We start from the raw sequence: 20253 nt of genomic DNA, 5'->3' as shown, positions 1-20253 counted from the left end.
ACGAGAAGTCATAGCTTCTTTATAGTTTTTAGGGTCGGCTTTCACTTGTAGCACGAAAGGAATTATTCTTACAACATTCAACTCATTTCCTTCTACTAAGTAAAAGGAGATAAGTTGAGAATCAATTTCATCCAGTTCCAAAGACTTCTCAACTCGAGTTCTCTTACTTCTCCGTGGTTCACTAGACTCATCAACATCTTTAGAAGACATTCATCACGTGTTCCACTTGAGCTAGGGATGTTTTCAATATTTTCCTTTAATTCATTATCTGATAATAACAAATCTTTGAAGAACTATACATCACTTGATTCGATAATCACATTGGTCTCCAAGTTTAGTAATCTATAAGATTTGCTATTATTAGCATATCTAACAAAAGTACATTTAATACCTTTTGGACCTAATTTGGTCCTACTAGGATTTGTGTTCTTGCAATAAGCAAGACACTCCCATACTTTGAAGTATCCAATGTTCGGTTTTCTTCCTTCCCACAATTCATAAGGAGACACCTTTGTATGTTTAGAAGGAATTCTATTAAATATCCTACATGTACTTAATAAAGTTTCACCCCATAAATTAAACGGTGATGAAGTGCACAAGGGATTAGAGTTTATGATGAAATGGGACCGTCGCAAGGCATAACTTTGGGTTTAGAATTTTTGATTTCATGATAACTTTGGGTTTGTTCGTCTTTGACGAATTGCTAGTCTAATACGATTAGAATTGAGCCAATGAATAAAACTCAGTGCCTTTGGCCCTGATGTAAGGCCAATTTTGAACAATATCCATCGTTTAGGCCCTCGTTTAGGCATTTTTTCCTTTTTGGTAATTCTTATTTTGAGTATATTTCAATCAAATAAATTTGGATTTACATTCCATTTGTTGGAGAGTAATCCTGAAGATTAGGACTATCAATTTCCGTCATTATCTTGATTTTTTCCATTTTTGGAAAAAAACTTTTTTTTATTATTATTTAATTTTCAAATTTTCTAGATTTTTGCTATAAATACTGATGATCCCAGATCTTGTCAATCACGAACTCGACCAAAGAACCCCGATCACATAATAAACCCCGATCTCAGTGTCCCCTAAAAACACCAAAACAAGGTTGGGCTTTTAAGGTCGGGGGTATGTATATCGACTCGTCAGCTTTTTCTATACGACCTATGGGGACACTAATCCTTCTTTGACCACAATCCCTACCCTGTTAGACTCCTTCTTTGACTCAAATAGTGATTTCAATACTTGAGGTGAAACACTAACTCCTTTTCCTACGAGGATAAGGATCGTGATAGAATAAGTCCTTCTAGGACTCCATCGCTAACACCTATAAATACACAACTTGTGCTCATTCTTGAGGTACGTTTTTCATTATCTTCAGTTTATAGCCTCACGCACTAAATTCCTTATCTGACTTAAGCATCGGAGGGGTGACGAGCACACACCTCGTTGCCTTTGTTAAAGGTATTCACAGATTGTTCATGTTCATCAAAGTGAAGTTCGACCATCAACCTCGAGATCTTTCAGGTGATATTTTTTGGTAGCATCATTGGCGCCATCTGTGGGAACTCGCTACCAAAAGCCATGTCAATTCACGTTCAGGTCTTCATCCAGCAAGTTCATCCGTCCCGGATAACCCTCCTCCTCCTGAGGAACGTCATATCCCTCAAGAAGAATCGTCGGAGATGCCAGCACCTCCTCAAGCTGTTGTTTCCGCCGGAGCTTTTGAGGAACTTCGCCAGCAGGTGTCTGCATTGACCCAATTGTTAAGTCAGAGAAATTCGCACCCGTTACATACCCCAACACCTGAAGGTGGCTTTATAGCAGATGCCCGGGCTCGAGTCCATCATGTAGCCCATGATGACGGTGGAGTTGGAACCTCAAGGGCACCACAAGTAGCATCAGGTTCAAGGTCCGTTACAATGGACTCTACCGAACTTGCTAGAATTATTCAAGAAGGGATAGCAGCGGGTATGCAACAAAATACTCGGGCAGCAACAGGGTTTACTCCCAATACACCATTCACTCCAGAAGTCCTCTCGTATCCCCTTCCCGATAGGTTCAAGTATCCTCGCATAAAGGAGTACGACGGGACAACCGACCCCATCAATAATCTCAATGTGTACACGGATATCATGAACTTACAGGTTGCACTCGATGTGGTAATGTGCAAGGCATGCCCCCAAACCCTCACAAATGCAGCTAGAGATTGGTTTCCCACATTGGAACCGAACTCCATCACCTCCTTCTCAGATTTGGTTGATAAGTTCTCCTCTTTCTTTGCGAGCAGCAAACGAATCAGAAAGACAGCCGCATTACTCAAGCAGATGCGTCAAGGACCCAACTAAACACTGCGCAGTTTCATGACCAGGTTCAATAAAGAAAGGCTTCAGATCTCTGATCTACACATCACAGTTGCAGTCTCAGCTCTGACATACGCCATTAAGTGCGAGACATTTTGTCCTTGTCTAAGACCCCATCGAAGTTAGTCACCGAGCTACTCACACGGGCTGAGAAATACACCAATATGGAAGAAACCATGGCCCCAAAAAGGGAAGTTACCTCATCAGGTAGGTTGGATCAGAAAAGGCCGCATGAGTCCAGCTTAAGACAAGAGACACCTAGGGTCAAACCAAGAAAGGATCCACCTTCAACGTCTTTTACCCATCTGAACACTTCAAGGTCCAACATCCTGATGGAAATCAAGGACTCTAGAGAACTGAAGTGGCCTTCCCGATTGCGGTCTCCCCCAGATACTCGTGACAAGAGTAAATACATTTCCTTAGGAATCACGGCCATACAACGGAAGACTGTCTGGCCTTAAAGCGGGAAATCGAAGCTCTTATAAAAAGGGGATTTCTGAGCTCTTACATTAACAATGATAAATGCCCGAGGAATAATCAGAATGGAGGCAAAGGCCTAGAGGATCGGGGAAACAAGCAACCAACTGTAGGCACTATCAATATCATTGTCGGAGGAACAGCCTCGGGAGGAGATTCTAGCAGCGGGCGAAAATAGTATGCCAGGCAGCCTCCAATTATCTCAAGACCAGATCTTGGTCATACAGAGGACATCACTTTTGGAATGGATGACTTGGAAGGCATAGCATTTCCCCATGATGATGCCCTTGTCATATCGGTCATCATCACCAACTTTGAAGTTAAGAGAATTCTGGTAGATAATGGAAGTGCGGCAAACGTACTGTCTAATGAAGCCTTTGTTCAAATGGGGATCTCATCAGAACAACTCAAGCCAATCAAAACACCCCTCCAAGGATTCGGAAGTAGGGTCATCACCCTGGAAGGTATCGTCGAGTTACCCTTAACATTGGGGGCCGAAGGTAAACAGGAGACGCAAATCACTACCTTTGAAGTTGTCCGTACGCCAATAGCTTACAACGCCATAGTGGGAAGACCACTGCTCAACAAAATTCGAGCTATTGTCTCAACTTTCCACCTGGCTATGAAATTCCCTACTTCTAATGGAATTGGGGTAGTCCGAGGCAACCAAACGATGGCCTAATAGTGTTATGTGACTAGCGTTCGAAAAATAAAAAATGACGTCATGCAAGTTACAGAGCTTGAGCTTGAGCACAAAAATCACGGAAGGTTGGCTCCGGTAAAAGGATTAGAAGAGGTCAACATCGAGCCTGGAAGAAAAGTGACAATTGGTCGGGGGTTAGATACAGCGGTCATGTCTGAACTTCTAAGCTGTCTCTCCCGCAACATTGATGTATTCGCTTAGAATGTAGAGGACATGCCTGGAATTGATCTAGAGGTTGCAGTACATAGACTTAACGTAAACCCGAAAGTAAGACCTGTGAAGCAAAGGAAGAGGCAGTTTGCACCGAAAAGACGAGAAGTCATAAAAGAGGAGATTGCCAAACTTGTTAACGCACAGTTCGTTCGAGAGGTACAATATCCCGAATGGCTTGCCAATGTTGTTCTTGTCAAGAAAGCTAATGGAAAGTGGCGAGTTTGCATTAACTTCACAGATCTGAATAAAGCATGCCCCAAAGATAGTTATCCCTTACCTCGAATTGACAATCTCGTAGATAGCACGTCAGGTCATATCACCAAATTCTCATGGCAGAAGAAGATCAAGAGAAAACCTTGTTCACGGCAGATTCAGCCATCTACTGCTACAAGGTCATGCCCGTTGGACTGAAGAATGCTGGAGCAACATATCAAAGGTTAGTAAACAAGATTTTCGCCAAGCTAATTGGGAAAATGATCGAAGCATATGTGGATGATATGGTGGTCAAGAGCAAACAGTTGAATAGCCATGTTTCTGATCTAGAAGAAGTGTTTGCTACGTTACGAAGGTACAACATGAAGCTCAACCCAACAAAGCATGCATTTGGGGTGGCATCTGGAAAATTTTTGGGTTTTATGATCACGCACAGAGGAATAGAGGCAAATCCCGATAAAATCCAAGCTCCGATAAGTATGGAGGCCCCTAAGTGCAAAAGGGACATTTAGAAGTTGATAGGTCGCATAGCAGCACTGAACAGGTTTGTTTCCCGGGCAACTGACATGTGTTTCCCCTTTTTCAAACTACTTAAGGAGAAATAAAGGGTTCAACTGGAACAAGGAATGCAACTTAGCTTTTCAGGAACTTAAGCAAACATTATCAACGCCTCCAGTCCTTATTAAACCCGAACCCGATGACACGCCGCTATTATACTTGGCCGTTTCTCAGAACGCAGTAAGCGGTGTCTTGGTAAAGGAAAAAGGAAGAGTTCAGCAACCTGTCTACTATGTAAGTAAAGTGCTCTTCAATGCAGAAACACGATACACACTTGCGGAACAGCTCTCCCTTGCTTTAGTAATAGCTGCCAGAAAATTATGGTCGTACTTCCAGTCACATCCAATTGTTGTGCTCACCAACCAACCTCTCAGACATATACTTCAAAAGCCGGGCGTCTCACGAAGATTGCTGAAATGGGCAATTGAACTCGGTGAATTTGACATAGAATTCAAGCCACGACCTGCAATCAAGGCCCAAGCTTTAGCCGACTTCATAGTAGAGCTTACTTCGAGATCCTCAGAAACATCGGCCAAGGCCCCGAACTCGACCTTAGAAATATGGGAGATTTTTGTTGACGGAGCATCCAATAGGTCGGGCTCGAGGGTCGGCATTATCATTACAAGTTCGGACAAGACTAAGAAATACAATGGGCTCTCAGATTTGAATTCCAAGCTACCAATAACGAAGCAGAGTACGAAGCCTTGTTATAGCCCTGGAACTCGCGAAAAATCATGAGTGCAAGCGCGTCAAAGTTTTCAGTGACTCACAGCTAGTGGTCGGGCAAATCGAGGGGTCTTTCGAAAGAAAGGATGAAAAAATGAGCTCATATTGTTTGAAAGTACATGACCCCTAGAGGTAGTTTATACGTTGTGAAATTCTAAAGGTAACCAGAGCTAAAAATGCCAAGGCTGATGGATTATCCAGATTCGTCTTCATGGGTGTGGACGGGCTCGATAGAACCGTGCACATCAAGATGGTTGTAGAACCAAGTATACCTCAGAAGCCAAGTATCATGGACATCGACCATGAGCCCTCCTGGATGGATCCACTAGTTGACTACATAAGTAATGGCAACATTCTTGCAGACCCTCGGCTTGCCAGAAGCATTCGGTATAGAGCTGCTAGATATTGTTTAGGGCTTGCATGCCCGCTTCATGTTTTCTTAATTTCGTTTTTACTTTTCGGGCTCTAATGCCCCGTTAGCTCATGCTCGAATAAGCTCAGGTATCAAATGCCCTTGAGCTTTTTAATAGCATATAGAGTTTTCTTTATGATGTTGATTCCCTATTAAATTAGCAGAAGGCCGTGCCCCGCGCATGCAGCTAATACCTTTACTAAATTAGCGTAAGGCCGTGCCCCGCACGTGCAGCTAATACCTTTACACAGATTAGCATAAGGTCGTGCCCCGCGCATGTAGCTAACACCCTTACTAAATTAGTGCAAGGCCGTGCCCCGCGCATGCGGCTAATACCTTTATGAATTCCACAAACAACCCCAAACAGTATGCCCGACCTCATCGATCCCAGAATAACGAGAAATGAAATAATCGTCAAATCGAGGTCGGGGCATGATACAAATTGCCCACGTATAATCATCCCCGATCTCATCGATCCCAAAATGCTCAACCAAGCATGAATTCTGAGATCGAGGTCGGGTCATGTTATAGTTGCCCCCAGCAATGCACCATCGAACTTAAAAATTGAGGTCCACCCTCGATATGAGTAAAAATAAATAAATCAAATAAACACTAGTGCACGAACTAGTTGTCCCCAACAATACACCACTGAGCTTGGAAATTGACACCCCACGATCAATATTGTTTAAAGGATCAATGTATCCATAGTTCAACGATAAGAAGTGCACCCAAACTATTTCACACACTCGAGCTATAAGTTAAATGATTAGGACACGTGACATACACTAAAAACAGAACTCTAAACTATAATAAATGCTCGAATTCAAAATTAAAATATGCACAGGATCGACGCTTGATCTCGTAGGAATAATAAAATGTATGAACTGATAAAATTCCCTCTCAAAGACAGTAGCCCAGTTCGGGCAATAAACTTTGCATTTAATCAAAATCAAAATAAGTTCATAAGCCCAGATCTGGCAGACAACATGAGCAAAAAGAAAAAGTTACAAAAATGTCAGACTCGGGGTCGGGGAAGGGTCTAATCTAGGTCGACGGGGTCGCTCCCCCCTCCATTGTCGGGGGTCCCAGCATCGTTGTCATCATCATCCCCATCACCCTCAGAGGAGGATAGCTCAAGGTCCTTAGTGAGCTCGTTGACAGTCTTTAACTCTTCTACTATGGGCTTCAAATCCTCAGGGAGCTTGGTCTTAAGGAATGATCGAGCTAGCCGCAACCCATAATAATACGAGCCAGACCCGTACTGACCCAGGAGAGTCTTAAACTCATCAAACTTCTTGAAGTCATCGACGGCTTGAGCTCAGGCTTCTGCTCGAACATTCGTAAGCTCCGCCTCAAAAGAGCTTCGAGACTAAATGAGCTCAAGCTTCGCCTCCTCAGTTTCATCCCTTGCCAACCCAACCTAGTCCTCAACTTTCTTGAGGTTTGCCTTGGCCGCCTCCAGGGCCCTTTCAAGCTCTTGGACCCTCTTAAACGCAACCTCGCTCTTAACCTCGAGCTCGGCTATGCGATATGAGGAAATTAACCCCTTAAGCCCAAGACCTCGAGCTACGCTTAGTGTCTACAAAAACAAGTGTAGAGCCCGACGTTAGTGCAAATTAAAAAACCAATCAAGGGTACCAGAAGCATTCATATTAAAAATCGACCTTCAGTGTAAGGAGCTCGAGTGTCCGAACTCCTTCATTCATCTTGACCTCCTTCTCATACTTATCAACTATGCCTTGGATGAGAGCACAGTTGGCGTACTCCTCGAGCGACTTGGTGGGCATATGGTCATCATCATCAGCTAAGAGGTCGACCCATAACAAGGGGTATGAACTCGAACTTGTTGTTGGGGGGTTGCCTGCCTTGGAGGGGTCGGGTTTTGTGAGCTCTGTCCCAAGTCGACCATGATTGGACGGCGGCCTCCTGTGCCTGCTTCTTTCCCTTGGACAAGGTCGTCGTCGGGGCTTTAGACTTCAGGCCCTTCTCCTTTTTGTGAACATTGTCCAAGAGGGCTGACGGATCGAAAGACATCTCGAATTCTACAAGCAGAAATACAACAAGGCATTAGCTCGAACTATAGATCGATGTTTACACATGAAATAGCAGATATTGCATAAAAAGAAGCTCGTACCCTCGAGGCCTTTCACGTTAGCAAGGTCGAGGGTGTCGTCTTCAAGCAAGAAATCAATCTTGTCTGCAAGGGGGTCGTGGTTCACTAACCTCAGCCTATCTCTCTCTAGAACCTCAAAATAGGCCTGACCTTCGTTAAACCTATCCTTATCGGGGATTTCCCACCTCGGCTAAAAGGATGGTTGAGGTCTTGAGGTTTTACAAAAAAGAAACGTTCCTTCCAACCTCTAAGTGAGCTCGGGGTATCAGAAGTTCTAAACCCCCCCTTGGTTGATAAATAAACAAAACAGTTATACCCCGGGGAGAATTTCATATCAAATACCATTCGAAGTAGGTCGACCCTAGGCTCAACCTCAAGGCACCTACACAGTATGAAGAAATACACTAATAACCTCCAACCGTTTGGGGCTAGTTGACCCGGACACAGGTAGTATGAGGTCAGAAAATGGATGAAAAATGGGTGAAGAGGCCACCTAAGCCTGGCCTTAAGAGCATCCCTAAAAAAGGTCATCTCTCCCTCTCGAGCTCCTAACACGGTTTCAGTTGGCCCTGGAGTTCTAATGTCACAAATTAGCATGACCTCGAACTCTCTAGCTATTTTAATAATTACATGTTCTTTGTACTTGGTCGGTTCCTTAGGGTATGTCAGGCCGTTGATATGGGAGTTAACAAGGATGGCCATAGGAATAATGGAAGTGTTTACATCTTCAGGCCTATCACTATGGTTCGAGTCCTTAGGAGCCTGGCTACTATCACTACTACTCGACCCAGTACTATCGCTACTCAACATTACACTAATAATCAAATTAAATAACTTAAAGGCTCGAAGTCTTACCTCTGTGGATGATCGCTCACAAACCCCACTAATCCCCAAACTCGAGCTCGATTTTCTGGGAGATGAGAGTGAAAAATGGGGGTGAAAGTTGGGTTATTTATAGGGGACTGAGGAATACCAACGGTCGTGCAATCTCAACCCTTGGACCAAGACACGTGGCGAGAATCTAAGGTCGTAACCTGACATTACACATGGCAACCATCTGAGATCGCTCTCTGACATCCCATCAAACACTCGACATGTGGAAAAACACCTGGATGTTCATGCCTCTACATCTTCGCTCGTAGACCAGGATGGCACAGAATCTATGACCTTGATGCACGGGGGCGAGTGATGATCCCAGATCTTGTCAATCAAGAACTCGACCTTAGAACCTCGATCACATAATAAACCCCGATCTCAGTACCTCCTAAAAATACCAAAACAAGGTCGGGCTTTTGATGTCGGGGGTATGTATATCGACTCGTCAGCTTTTGCTATACGACCTTTGGGGACACTAATCCTTCTTTGACCACAATGCCTACCCTGTTAGACTCCTTCTTTGACTCAAACAGTGATTTCAATACTTGAGGTGAAACACTAACTCCTTTACCTACGAGGATAAGGATCGTGACAGAATAAGTCCTTCTAGGACTCCACCACTAACACTTATAAATACACAACATGTGCTCATTCTTGAAGTACGTTTTTCATTATCTTCAGTTTATAGCCCCACGCACTAAATTTCCTATCTGACTTAAGCATCGGAGGGGTGACGAGCACACACCTCGTTGCCTTTGTTTCAGGTATTCACAGATTGTTCATGTTCATCAAAGTGAAGTTCGACCATCAAGCTCAAGATCTTTCAGGTGATGTTTTTTGGTAGCATTAAATACGTTGTAAGCCTCTTGAGGCCGCAGATTGATTTGAATGAAATAAAACTTTTCGTTAGTTTTCTTCTTTGTGATATTTATTCATCTTCCCTATAACTTCCACTATGTCAGTTGGTATCAGAGCGAGATTCGTTCTTTCACCATACCGTTGAGGAGACATCCAGTAGCCCGTGAAGCCCCAGTAGGGGAGGTGAATAGAAGTGATGAAATCACACAGCTGTGTCAACAAGTGGAGTTGTTGACCTAGCAAATCGCTGCACTTGCGCCACAGCAACATGTGCCTGTGGCCCAACCACTTGAGGATTTCGAGGATGAAAATTCGTATGCACCTCTTGATCATCCAATAGATCTGCCAGTCCGACGTAGAGGAGATGGCCCAGAGGAGAACAGGTGCTAGGAATCAAGATTCAAGGTTGATATTTCTGAGTTCCATGGTGGATTAAGTCTAGAAGAATTCTTGTATTGGGTGGCTGCAGTAGAGGAGGTTCTAGAATTTAAGGAGGTTCCTGCTGGAAAATGTGTGCCTCTTGTTGCAACGAGATTTTGTGGACGAGCAGCGGTGTAGTGGCAGTAGACAAAAATGACAAGATCCCGATTGGGGAAGGTTAAGATTGCATCTTGGGATAAACTAAAGAAACACATGAAAATGTAATTTCTGCCCTATAACTATGTTCGGACCATGTATTAGAGATTGCAGAATTTGCGTCAAGGCATGAAGGCGGTTGATGACTATACGACGAAATTTTACATGTTGATTACGAGAAATGAAATGATGAAAACGGAGGAACAATTGGTGTCACGATATGTAGGTGGTCTTCGTCCCCAAATACAGGACACACTGAACATGTTTGATCTTGTGACAGTTTTTGAGGCACATCAAAGGACGATACAGATAGAGAAATAGCAGTTCAGACGGAATACAGGGACCTTCACCGCAGGAGGTTCTTCTAGTAACCCACAGTAGCAGGCAACACGTCCTGGTAATTCTATTCAGACTGGTTCTTCTAAGGCAAATCCTATGCAACGGTCAGCGTGTCCTGGGGACGGTATTCGTTGCTTCGCTTGCGGAGGTGTGAGTCATAGGCAATCTGAGTGCCCAAAAAATTCTCGTAGCGGGCTCTTTGTTGATGATGGATATGGAGATTATGAGGGGATGCCCGTATTTGATAATGGAGATGATGAGGAAGCAGCAGAAGAGGAGGAGTTAGTTGTTGGTGACATGGGACAAGCATTGGTGGTAAGGCGGAGTTTTTTAACTCCCCTAGACAACAAAAGCGACTGGTTGCGTAATAACATCTTCCAGTCCACGTGTACTGTTGGGGGACGAATCTGCAAGTTTGTTATTGACTCTGGGAGTTGCGAGAATGTGGTTGCTAAGGAGGTTGTTAAGAAACTGGGTCTACAGACTGAGAAATATCCCAAATCGTATAAGTTGGCTTGGTTGAAGAGGGGTAGTGATGTTGAGGTATCCCAGCGTGCTCTAGTCAGCTTTTCCATTGGGCCTACCTACAAAGATCAAGTTTTGTATGGTGTGGTTTAGATGGATGCATGCCATTTGTTATTAGGGAGGCCTTGGCAATTTGATCGACACTCGCTGCATGACGGGTACACCAACACGTACAGTTTTCTGTTTGGGGGAAAGAAAATTGTGTTACTACCCGATAAGAGACCAGTAGAAGCAGTTGGGGACAGTACCAACTTGTTAACCAGAGCAAAACTTGAGACGGAGATGGCAGAATCTGGTGTAGTGTATGTGTTAGCAGGCAGGTCAGTCGATACTGAACAGGAGGTTCCCTACAGAATTCATCCACTATTAGAAGAGTTTCAAGAGGTTTTCCCAGACGAGCTTCCAGAGGGATTGACACCACTGCGGGATATTCAACACCAGATTGATTTAGTACTTGATGTTACTCTACCTTACCGGGCGCATTACAGGATGAGTCCAACTGAACATGAGGAGTTGCGCAGACAAGTGGAGGATCTTTTGGCGAAGGGGCACATCAGAGAAAGTCTTAGTCCTTGTGCTGTTCCAGATCTCCTTACGCCAAAAAAGGATGGCACGTAGCGTATGTGCGTGGACAGTAGGGCGATTAATAAGATTACGGTCCATTACCGTTTTCCTATTCCTCGCTTGGAGAACTTGCTAGATTAGCTTGCCGGTGCTTGTGTGTTTAGTAAGCTCGATTTGAAGAGTGGATACCATCAGATTCGTATCAGACCTGGGGATGAGTGGAAGACGGCCTTTAAGACAAGAGAAGGATTGTACGAGTGGTTAGTCATGCCATTCGATCTTTAAAATATTCCTAGTACTTTTATGCGAGTTATGAATCAAGCTCTTCGTCCATTTATCGAAAAATTTGTTGTAGTTTACTTTGATGATATTCTGATTTATAGTGCTAACAATGATGATCACGTCCAGCACCTTCGAGAAGTTCTTTTAGTCCTTCGCAGGGATGAGTTTTACGCTGCAGTGAAGAAGTGTACTTTTCTAACAGACCGTGTTGTATTCTTGGGTTATGTGGTGTCGAAGGAGGGGTTGGCGGTTGATACATCCAAAGTAGAGGCAATCAGTCAGTGGCCGCAGCCTAAGACCATTACAGAAGCGCTAAGTTTTCATGGCCTTACTTCTTTTTACCGCAGGTTCATACCACACTTCAGTAGTATCATGGCGCCCATTACAAATTGTATGAAAAATGGTAAGTTTCAGTGGACTCCTGAGGCAGAGGCATCCTTTCAGTTGATTAAGCAGAAATTGACAACTGCCCCAATTTTGGTGTTGCTTGATTTTACTCAGCCATTTGAGCTACATTGCGATGCTTCGAATGTGGGAATTGGTGGTGTGCTGAGCCAGAACAATCGTCCTGTTGCTTATTTCAGTGAGAAAATCTCTGGCCCTAAGTCTCGATATAGTACTTATGATGTGGAGTTTTATGCGATAGTTCAGGCGGTTCGACATTGGCGTCATTATTTGTTCCAGAAGGAGTTCATCCTGTATACTGACCATGATGCCCTTGAACACCTTGGTACTCAAGATAAGGTGTCTGCCCGGCATGCTTCTTGGGTAGCCTATTTGAAGCAGTTTACTTTTGTAATTAAGCACAAAGCAGGTGCCCTTAACAAGGTGGCAGATGCATTGAGTAGGTGACAAACTCTTTTGATAGAATCGCGCGTGGAGGTCCCAGGTTTTGACTCTATTTGCGATTTATATGCTACTGATCCATACTTTTCACAGATCATTCGAAAGTTGCAGGAAGATGTGCAGTCGGACTTTGTGTGGGTTGGTGGGGAAATCAGTTATGTATTCCTGATGGCAGTTTGCGGTTTAAGATAATTCAAGAGTTGCATAATGAGGGCCACGTGGGTCGTGATCAGACATTACAGCTTGTTGCTGCTTCTTACTTTTGGCAATCATTGTGCAAAGATGTTGGGAAGTTTGTGGAGCGTTGTAGGTTTTGTCACTTGGCCAAGGGCAAGGTGACAAATGCGGGCCTGTATATGCCCCCGTCTATTCCAACCCAACTTTGGACAGACGTGAGCATGGATTTCGTTGTGGGACTCTCCAGGACTCAACGTGGGTTTGATTCGATCTTCGTGGTGGTTGATCGATTTTCAAAGATGGTACATTTCATCCCCTGCAAGAAGACTACAGATGCTATCAATGTGGCCTTATTGTATTTTCGTGAGGTTTATCGTCTGCATGAATGCCTACATCTATTGTGTCCGATCGGGATACTCGTTTCCTCAGCCACTTTTGGCGCAGCTTATGGCGCTCGATGAATACACGGTTGGACTTTAGCAGTGCATACCACCCTCAGACAGATGGTTAAACAGAGGTTGTTAACCATTCCTTGGGTGATTTACTACGTTGCTTGGTTGGTGATCACATCAAGTCTTGGGATCAGAAGTTGTGTCGCAAGCAGAATTTGCTCACAATCATGCTATTAGCTGAAGTACAGATTTTAGTCCGTTCCAAGTGGTGTATGGCCTTGTTCCTCATGGTCCTCTTGATCTAGTTCCAATTTTTACTTCTGTTAAAATGCATGGTAAGGTCGATGACTTTACTCAGCAATTGCAGTAGGTTCACTCACAGGCTCACGATCAGTTGCAGACTGCTGTCACTGAGTATAAGCGTGCTGCGGATCTTAAACGCCGACATGTTGAATTTGAAGTAGGTGACTTTGTTTGGGCAGTGTTAACAAAAGATCGTGTTCCTGCTCATGAATACAACAAGCTTACTGCGAAGAAGATTGGTCCATTGGAGGTCATTGAAAAGATCAATCCGAATGCTTACCGTTTGAAGCCGCCCAGCCATATTCGTACATCCGACGTGTTCAATATCAAGTATTGGGTGCCATTTCGGGGTAATAATTCTGATGATGATGAAGCTCATTTCCCGTCAAATTTGAGGGTGAATTTTTCCTACCTTGGGGAGAATGATGAAGTGCACAAGGGATTAGAGTTTATGATTAAATGGGACCGTCGCAAGGCATAACTTCGGGTTTAGAGTTTTTGATTTCATGATAACTTCAGATTTGTTCGTTTTTAGCGAATTGCTAGTCTAATCGATTGGAATCGAGCCAATGAATAAAACTCAGTGCCTTTGGCCCTGATGCAAGGCCCATTTTGAACAAAATCCATCGTTTAGGTCCTCGTTTAGGCATTTTTTCCCTTTTTGGTAATTCTTATTTTGAGTATATCTCAATCAAATAAATTTAGATTTATATTCCGTTTGTCGGAGAGTAATCCTGAAGATTAGGACTATCAATTTCCGTCATTATCTTGATTTTTTTCATTTTTGAAAAAAAAAATCTTTTTTTAATTATTATTTAATTTTCGAATTTTCTAGGTTTTTGCTACAAATACGTTATAAGCCTCTTGAAGCCGCAGATTGATTTGAATGAAATAAAACTTTTCGTGAATTTTCTTCTTTGTGAGATTTGTTCATCTTCCCTATAACTTCCGCTACGTCAAACGGCAATTTAGCATATATAAACATTGCATTAATCATTTCTACTAAAGTTCTATTCTTCCTTTCAGCCAAACCGTTTTGTTCGGGTGTTCTAGGTGCAGAACATTGGGGAATTATGCTATGTTATTTACAATATAAATTAAATTCACTAGATAAGTATTCACCACTTCTATTACTTCTTAAGGTCTTTATTTTCTTATTTAAGTGATTTTCAACTTCATTTTTATAAGTCTTAAATAAATCAAATGCCTCATATTTATGTTTCATCAAATAAACATAGTTATATCTTTAGCAATCATCAATAAATGTTATGAAATGTCTATTTTCACCTCTTGTTAGCAAGCCATTCAATTCACATATATCGAAATGAATTAATTCTAATATGCTAGACGTCCTCATAATGCTTTGATAAGGCTTTTTAACCATTTTTGTTTCTACACATGTTTTGCATTTAATGGCATCATTTTCATCATATGAAATTAAGTTACAATTTTTCATGTGTTTCATGATACTTTTACCTATGTGACCTAATCTAGCATGTCATAAAGAAAATAAATCAATTATGTAAGCAAAATCAACTTTATTTATTTCATTGGCAATAGTGCAAAGTTTGACCATTCCTTTACATGAATAGCCTTTTTCTAACAAATTTCCCGTTAAGTGATAATATAAGTTTACGGACCTCAAAGACACTTTTAATGCCCAATTTTTCCAAAAGATTTTCACTTACCAAGTTCCTATTCATATCCGGAACATGTAGTACATTTGTGAGAATAACATTTTTCCCAGAAGTGAAGATAATTTCTACACTTCCTTTTCCAATTACTTTGGACCGCACCTCATTACCCATTTAGATCTCTTGGTCTCCATTCACTTCATTGTATATTTTGAACAAATATTTGTCATATGATACATGCACCATGGCACAAGTATCATACCACCAACCGGGAACCTTTTCCCTTAATTGCATTTATTTCGCTCACGATGGCCACAATTTTGTCTTGTTGGATGGAATTCACTTTACCCTCAAAGTTGTTGTATTTTCGGAGTCTACAATCTTTTGCCTAGTGTCCAGATTTCCCACAAACAAAGCATCCTCCTTTGGTCTTCTTCTTGAACTTATTAAGGTTCCTTGAAAGCTTCCTTTTGTTGGATTTTGTTGACGGTTCGAAATTTTCTACAGCATTTACTTTGGAAGTGCCCTCATGAGAATCACATTTATCACATACTCTCGACTCTTCCTCAATCCGAAGATATTTTTGCAGTTGTTCCAAAGAATAATCTTTGGAACTATGCATTATCTTCTTTCGGTATCCTTTTCAAATTCCGGGAAGTTTGGCAATTATAGCCCCCACTAGAAAGGTCTTCGGTATTTCAATTTTCACCGCCTTCAACTTATGGACAATTACTTGCATTTCATGTATTTGGGGAAGAAGGGGAATATTCTCTAAAAATTTAAAATCGAAGTACTCAGAAATTAAAAATTTCTTTGTACCTTCTTCTTCCACTTTGTACTTATTTTCGAGCGCATCCCAAATTTCCTTTGCTAAAGTTGTGTTTGTATATAATTCATACAAACGATCCGATAATGCGTTGAAAATGTGACTGTGGCATATTAACTCATCTTCTTGGCGCTTTTTTCTTTCATTCCTCACTGCTTCGGTTTCTCTATTTGTTGGTTCCGGTTGTTGCGCCAATTCCGGATCTATGATGTAGAAGATCTTTAGTATAGTGAGAAGAAACTTCAATTTGTCTTTCCATCGAGTGTAGTTCATTCCATCGAACCGATCTAACCGCACCAAGTCTTGATTCATGAGTTTGATTGTCGCCAATGTTGTCTCGCTTTCCATTGCAAAGAGATCGTTTGAGATTGTTGGAAAAAATTCACCGGATTGGAGTAGAGATCACAAAATATAAATCAGAAACGCCAATAACAAGATAATCACGAATCTTGTATTAATGAATGGCTTGAACACGATATCGTTATCCTCAAACGATATTTGCCCATTCTCCTATAAATTTGAGATGCTTAGAAGGTTGTTAGCAAATGGTTTGTAGTATTATAACAAGCTTTGCAAGGATTTAAACACCAAAGCACAAATGCAAATCCTAGAGAACTTGAAGAACACAAAGGATGAATATGAATATGACTTTTAAAGACTTTGATATTTGATTTTGGAAGTGATATGGAACCTTGATGTTTTTGTTTGCCTTCAACATGGATCCAATATATATAGGCATACACCACATTCACGATATGGTACCAAACTTTAAGCCAAAAGTCACCAAATTTGAATTTACAACGGGAGAAATACCATGCGACCGCATGGTACAAACCCATGCGGTCGCATGGTTTGCCCATGCCGAGACCATTTGGTCTCGGCATAAGGCCATGCAGTTGCATGGACCAATTTATTTATTTATTTATTTATTTTTCATATTATTGTTGTTGATTTTGAACAACTTTATCACAATATTTCTTTCCATGCATGAGCAAGCACTTGGAAGCCGGAATTTAGACAATCAGTCCAGCTTTATCAAAGGCGTAATGCAGCTCTTAAAGCCATTATTTTGAAGTAAGTTATCGCTTATATTTTCTTTGCACTAGAAGATTTAGCTTTATCCTCGTGTTTTATATCATGCTGTGCTAGAAATCATGTAACAATTCAAATTAAAGGAGGACGTTGAGTCGTTGCTCCAATTGGCAAAAACTTCTATTCAAAGCGAATTGGTGAAATACAAACAGGTCTATTATTTTGGGACATAATTGGTATGTAGTATTAGATAGAACATGATAGTTTTCGCCACAGTTAGAATTTTGCAATCTTAAACTATATATTTGCTGTACCAAAATTGTTAATTAGCTCAATAATGGATAATTACAAAAATGATTAGTAGTGAGAGAAAATGAAATCTACCTCTTAGTAATTTTTGAAAATAAATAAAAGAAGTTATTTACTGGAAAAAGTTTATCATTCATAAAATTGAATGAACGCTTCCTTCCTAATAGGTGAAACCTTCCCAGATCAAGAATATTGGTATTAGTGATTTTTTGGCTGACAATGAGCAAAATGCTAGAAATCTTGTGGGACTATAGGCCAAAAATTGGTCTAGTAGTGTTATTAATAACATCAATCTGTCCCACTTCAATTTTTTTACTGGATGGATAGCAATAAGTACAAGTTTAGAATTGCATTCAATCAAACAGTTCATTTTAATTGTTAGATTTCTTTGCTTCAATAATGATCGATGACCTGTCATCTTTACTGCCAATCTCTTGATAATTTTGGCTAATTATTCACCATACAAGTGCCTATTATAAACCCACTTAAAAAGATCTTCTACTAATGCTGCTTTAGATATGATTGTCATCTATCGAGCAAGTTTTACTATTTTAACTCTGACGTTATTATATTGATGAGATGAGCGTATGGACATGTTATTGGCATGGTGCATCATCCTCCGCAAATAATAAAAGCATTTCTTAATTCCGTATCTATATGACATGACAATAACGTAGTCTACGTTAGATATTAATGTACCAAACGTAACACTTTTCAGTACACAATACAATTTCAATAAATGTGACAAAAACCACGGTATCACCACATGTAGCATAACATTGTAACAAAATACGAGTGACTTGTGTAACAAAATGTTATATATACATCCTATAATTGTTGGAGAACCTCATAAGAACATAGCATGATTCACGACATCCCATCTTTAAAAAATTATATGATACTACTCTTTTAGACATGCCATAATTGATATAGAGATGCATAATGTGATAGAAAAATAAGAACTATATCGTACACATAACAACAGCATTAATATATATTTTAAAATGATTAGACATTACAAGTTATATTATGGAAATCAACATCTTACACTACATTGCATAATGTGCCAAAATCAAAACTAACATATGACCATAATTTTATTTTATATCATCCCATTACGCATGTTATATTTTACTAGTGCTGAATTGTTGTTTAATCTACCTAACCATTTTTCATTAAATGATTTCTATCAATCATGTTTTGTCACAAATTATTTTTGTTTGAATTTACAATCAAAACAATCATGAGTTTTCATTAGTTAGTGTCATGAAATGGATGAACAAAATAATCAAAAAGAATTTTGAAATAATACCTCAAAATACAAATACAATGATGACATATCAAGCGAGTATCACGAGTTGATTTTAAAAATAAAAATAAAAATTGAATTCTATAATTATTATGACTCTTGGCACACTGATATTTTGATAAATTATTCTCAGTCCAATTGTTTTTATAATAAATTCCTATATTTTAGGAGCTATTTAATGTATGCATCTTATTGCAATCAATTACCTAATTTGAGGTTAATTATGTCATTTTGTAGTTTTGTAATTTTATATCATAGAATGTAGTATTTTAGGAATAAAATAATTGTGTTGGTATTTTTGGGATTATCCTTTTATACTTGGGTACATGTGAAAATTACTCCTTTTTTCCCCTTTTTTTTTTTTTTAAATAACTAGGCTGATCTTTAGTGTTTGCCTGATTATTGGGCTTTTAACATTTTTTTCTTAGGGAAAAAATCACATTTCATGTGTTTTGTTTACCGCAATTCAAAAATCAGATAAATAGTTTGAAAATTAAAAAATCAGGTATGTATTTAATTAATTAAAAATATTTATTAAATAAAGATAATAAAGTTACAGTTACATGATTAATGGTCACGTATTCATTTATTGGTCATATATTATCAAATTAATTAGTCACAAATTATTTCGTGATCAAAAATAAAAAATTTTGTAAGTCACATTATTTCGAGGTCAAAGATCATTCAAATTATAGATAACATTTTCTATGGGTCACATGAGTCGCAGTTTATTGGTCACAAATTACTTTTTAGTTAGAGGCACCTAATATTTAGTCACAAATCAGTCAAATAGTTGGTCATAAATGCCTAAATAGTTGATCACAAATGCATAAATAGTTGGTCGCAGACACCCCACCCGTCACCGTCATCACTACCTCAACCACCACCAACAAAAACACAACAATAGTTGGGCACCACCGCCTTCGAATCCACCATCACCTCACCAACATAAGTATCACTGCTTCCTGCAATCACCATCATGAGCACCACGATGCTCTAACGTCACCACACCACCACTGTACAACGCACCACCCACAGCACACCAGCACCACTACTTCCTTTATTTCCATTTACATCACCCCCACAAAAAAATCCACAAACCGCCGTCACCACCTAAAAAACGCAATAAAACATATCGAAAGATCGCACCACCACCACGAAATTCAACAACTACCATAGTCGCCACCACAAACTAGCTGCAAAACTAAGAGTCGCCATTCATAGCAAGCGATGGGCGCTTCTCAATGATGATGGCGATAGGAAGAGGGTATAGAGAGAGAACAACAGATTGAAAAATAAAAAGGGAGTCAACGACGACTGTGAACAGCAGATCGCCATGCTGCTGTGAATGGTGACCCATTCAAATACGGCCCAAAGCAGCAGATCGAAAATCAACAGTTTCACCTCTACGTGCCCACGTCAGCATCGATGCATTTAACCATTGTAAAGACGCATTTTCTTCATCGCCTTTGCAATGGTTAAATGCGTCATCGAGAAGAGAGAAGAAAGGGACAGGAATCAGGTTTCAAACTTGGGTAAAATGAATATGATTTTTAATTGAATAGGGGGAATTAATAATACCTGATTTTTGTGTAAATAAACTAACCCCCCCCCCCCCCCCCCCCCC

Source organism: Olea europaea, chromosome 10, assembly GCF_002742605.1.
Source record: "Olea europaea var. sylvestris chromosome 10, O_europaea_v1, whole genome shotgun sequence".
In the NCBI taxonomy this organism is placed as follows: domain Eukaryota; kingdom Viridiplantae; phylum Streptophyta; class Magnoliopsida; order Lamiales; family Oleaceae; genus Olea; species Olea europaea.
The sequence above is the reverse complement of the archived record's forward strand: the minus strand, read 5'-3'. Positions refer to the sequence as shown.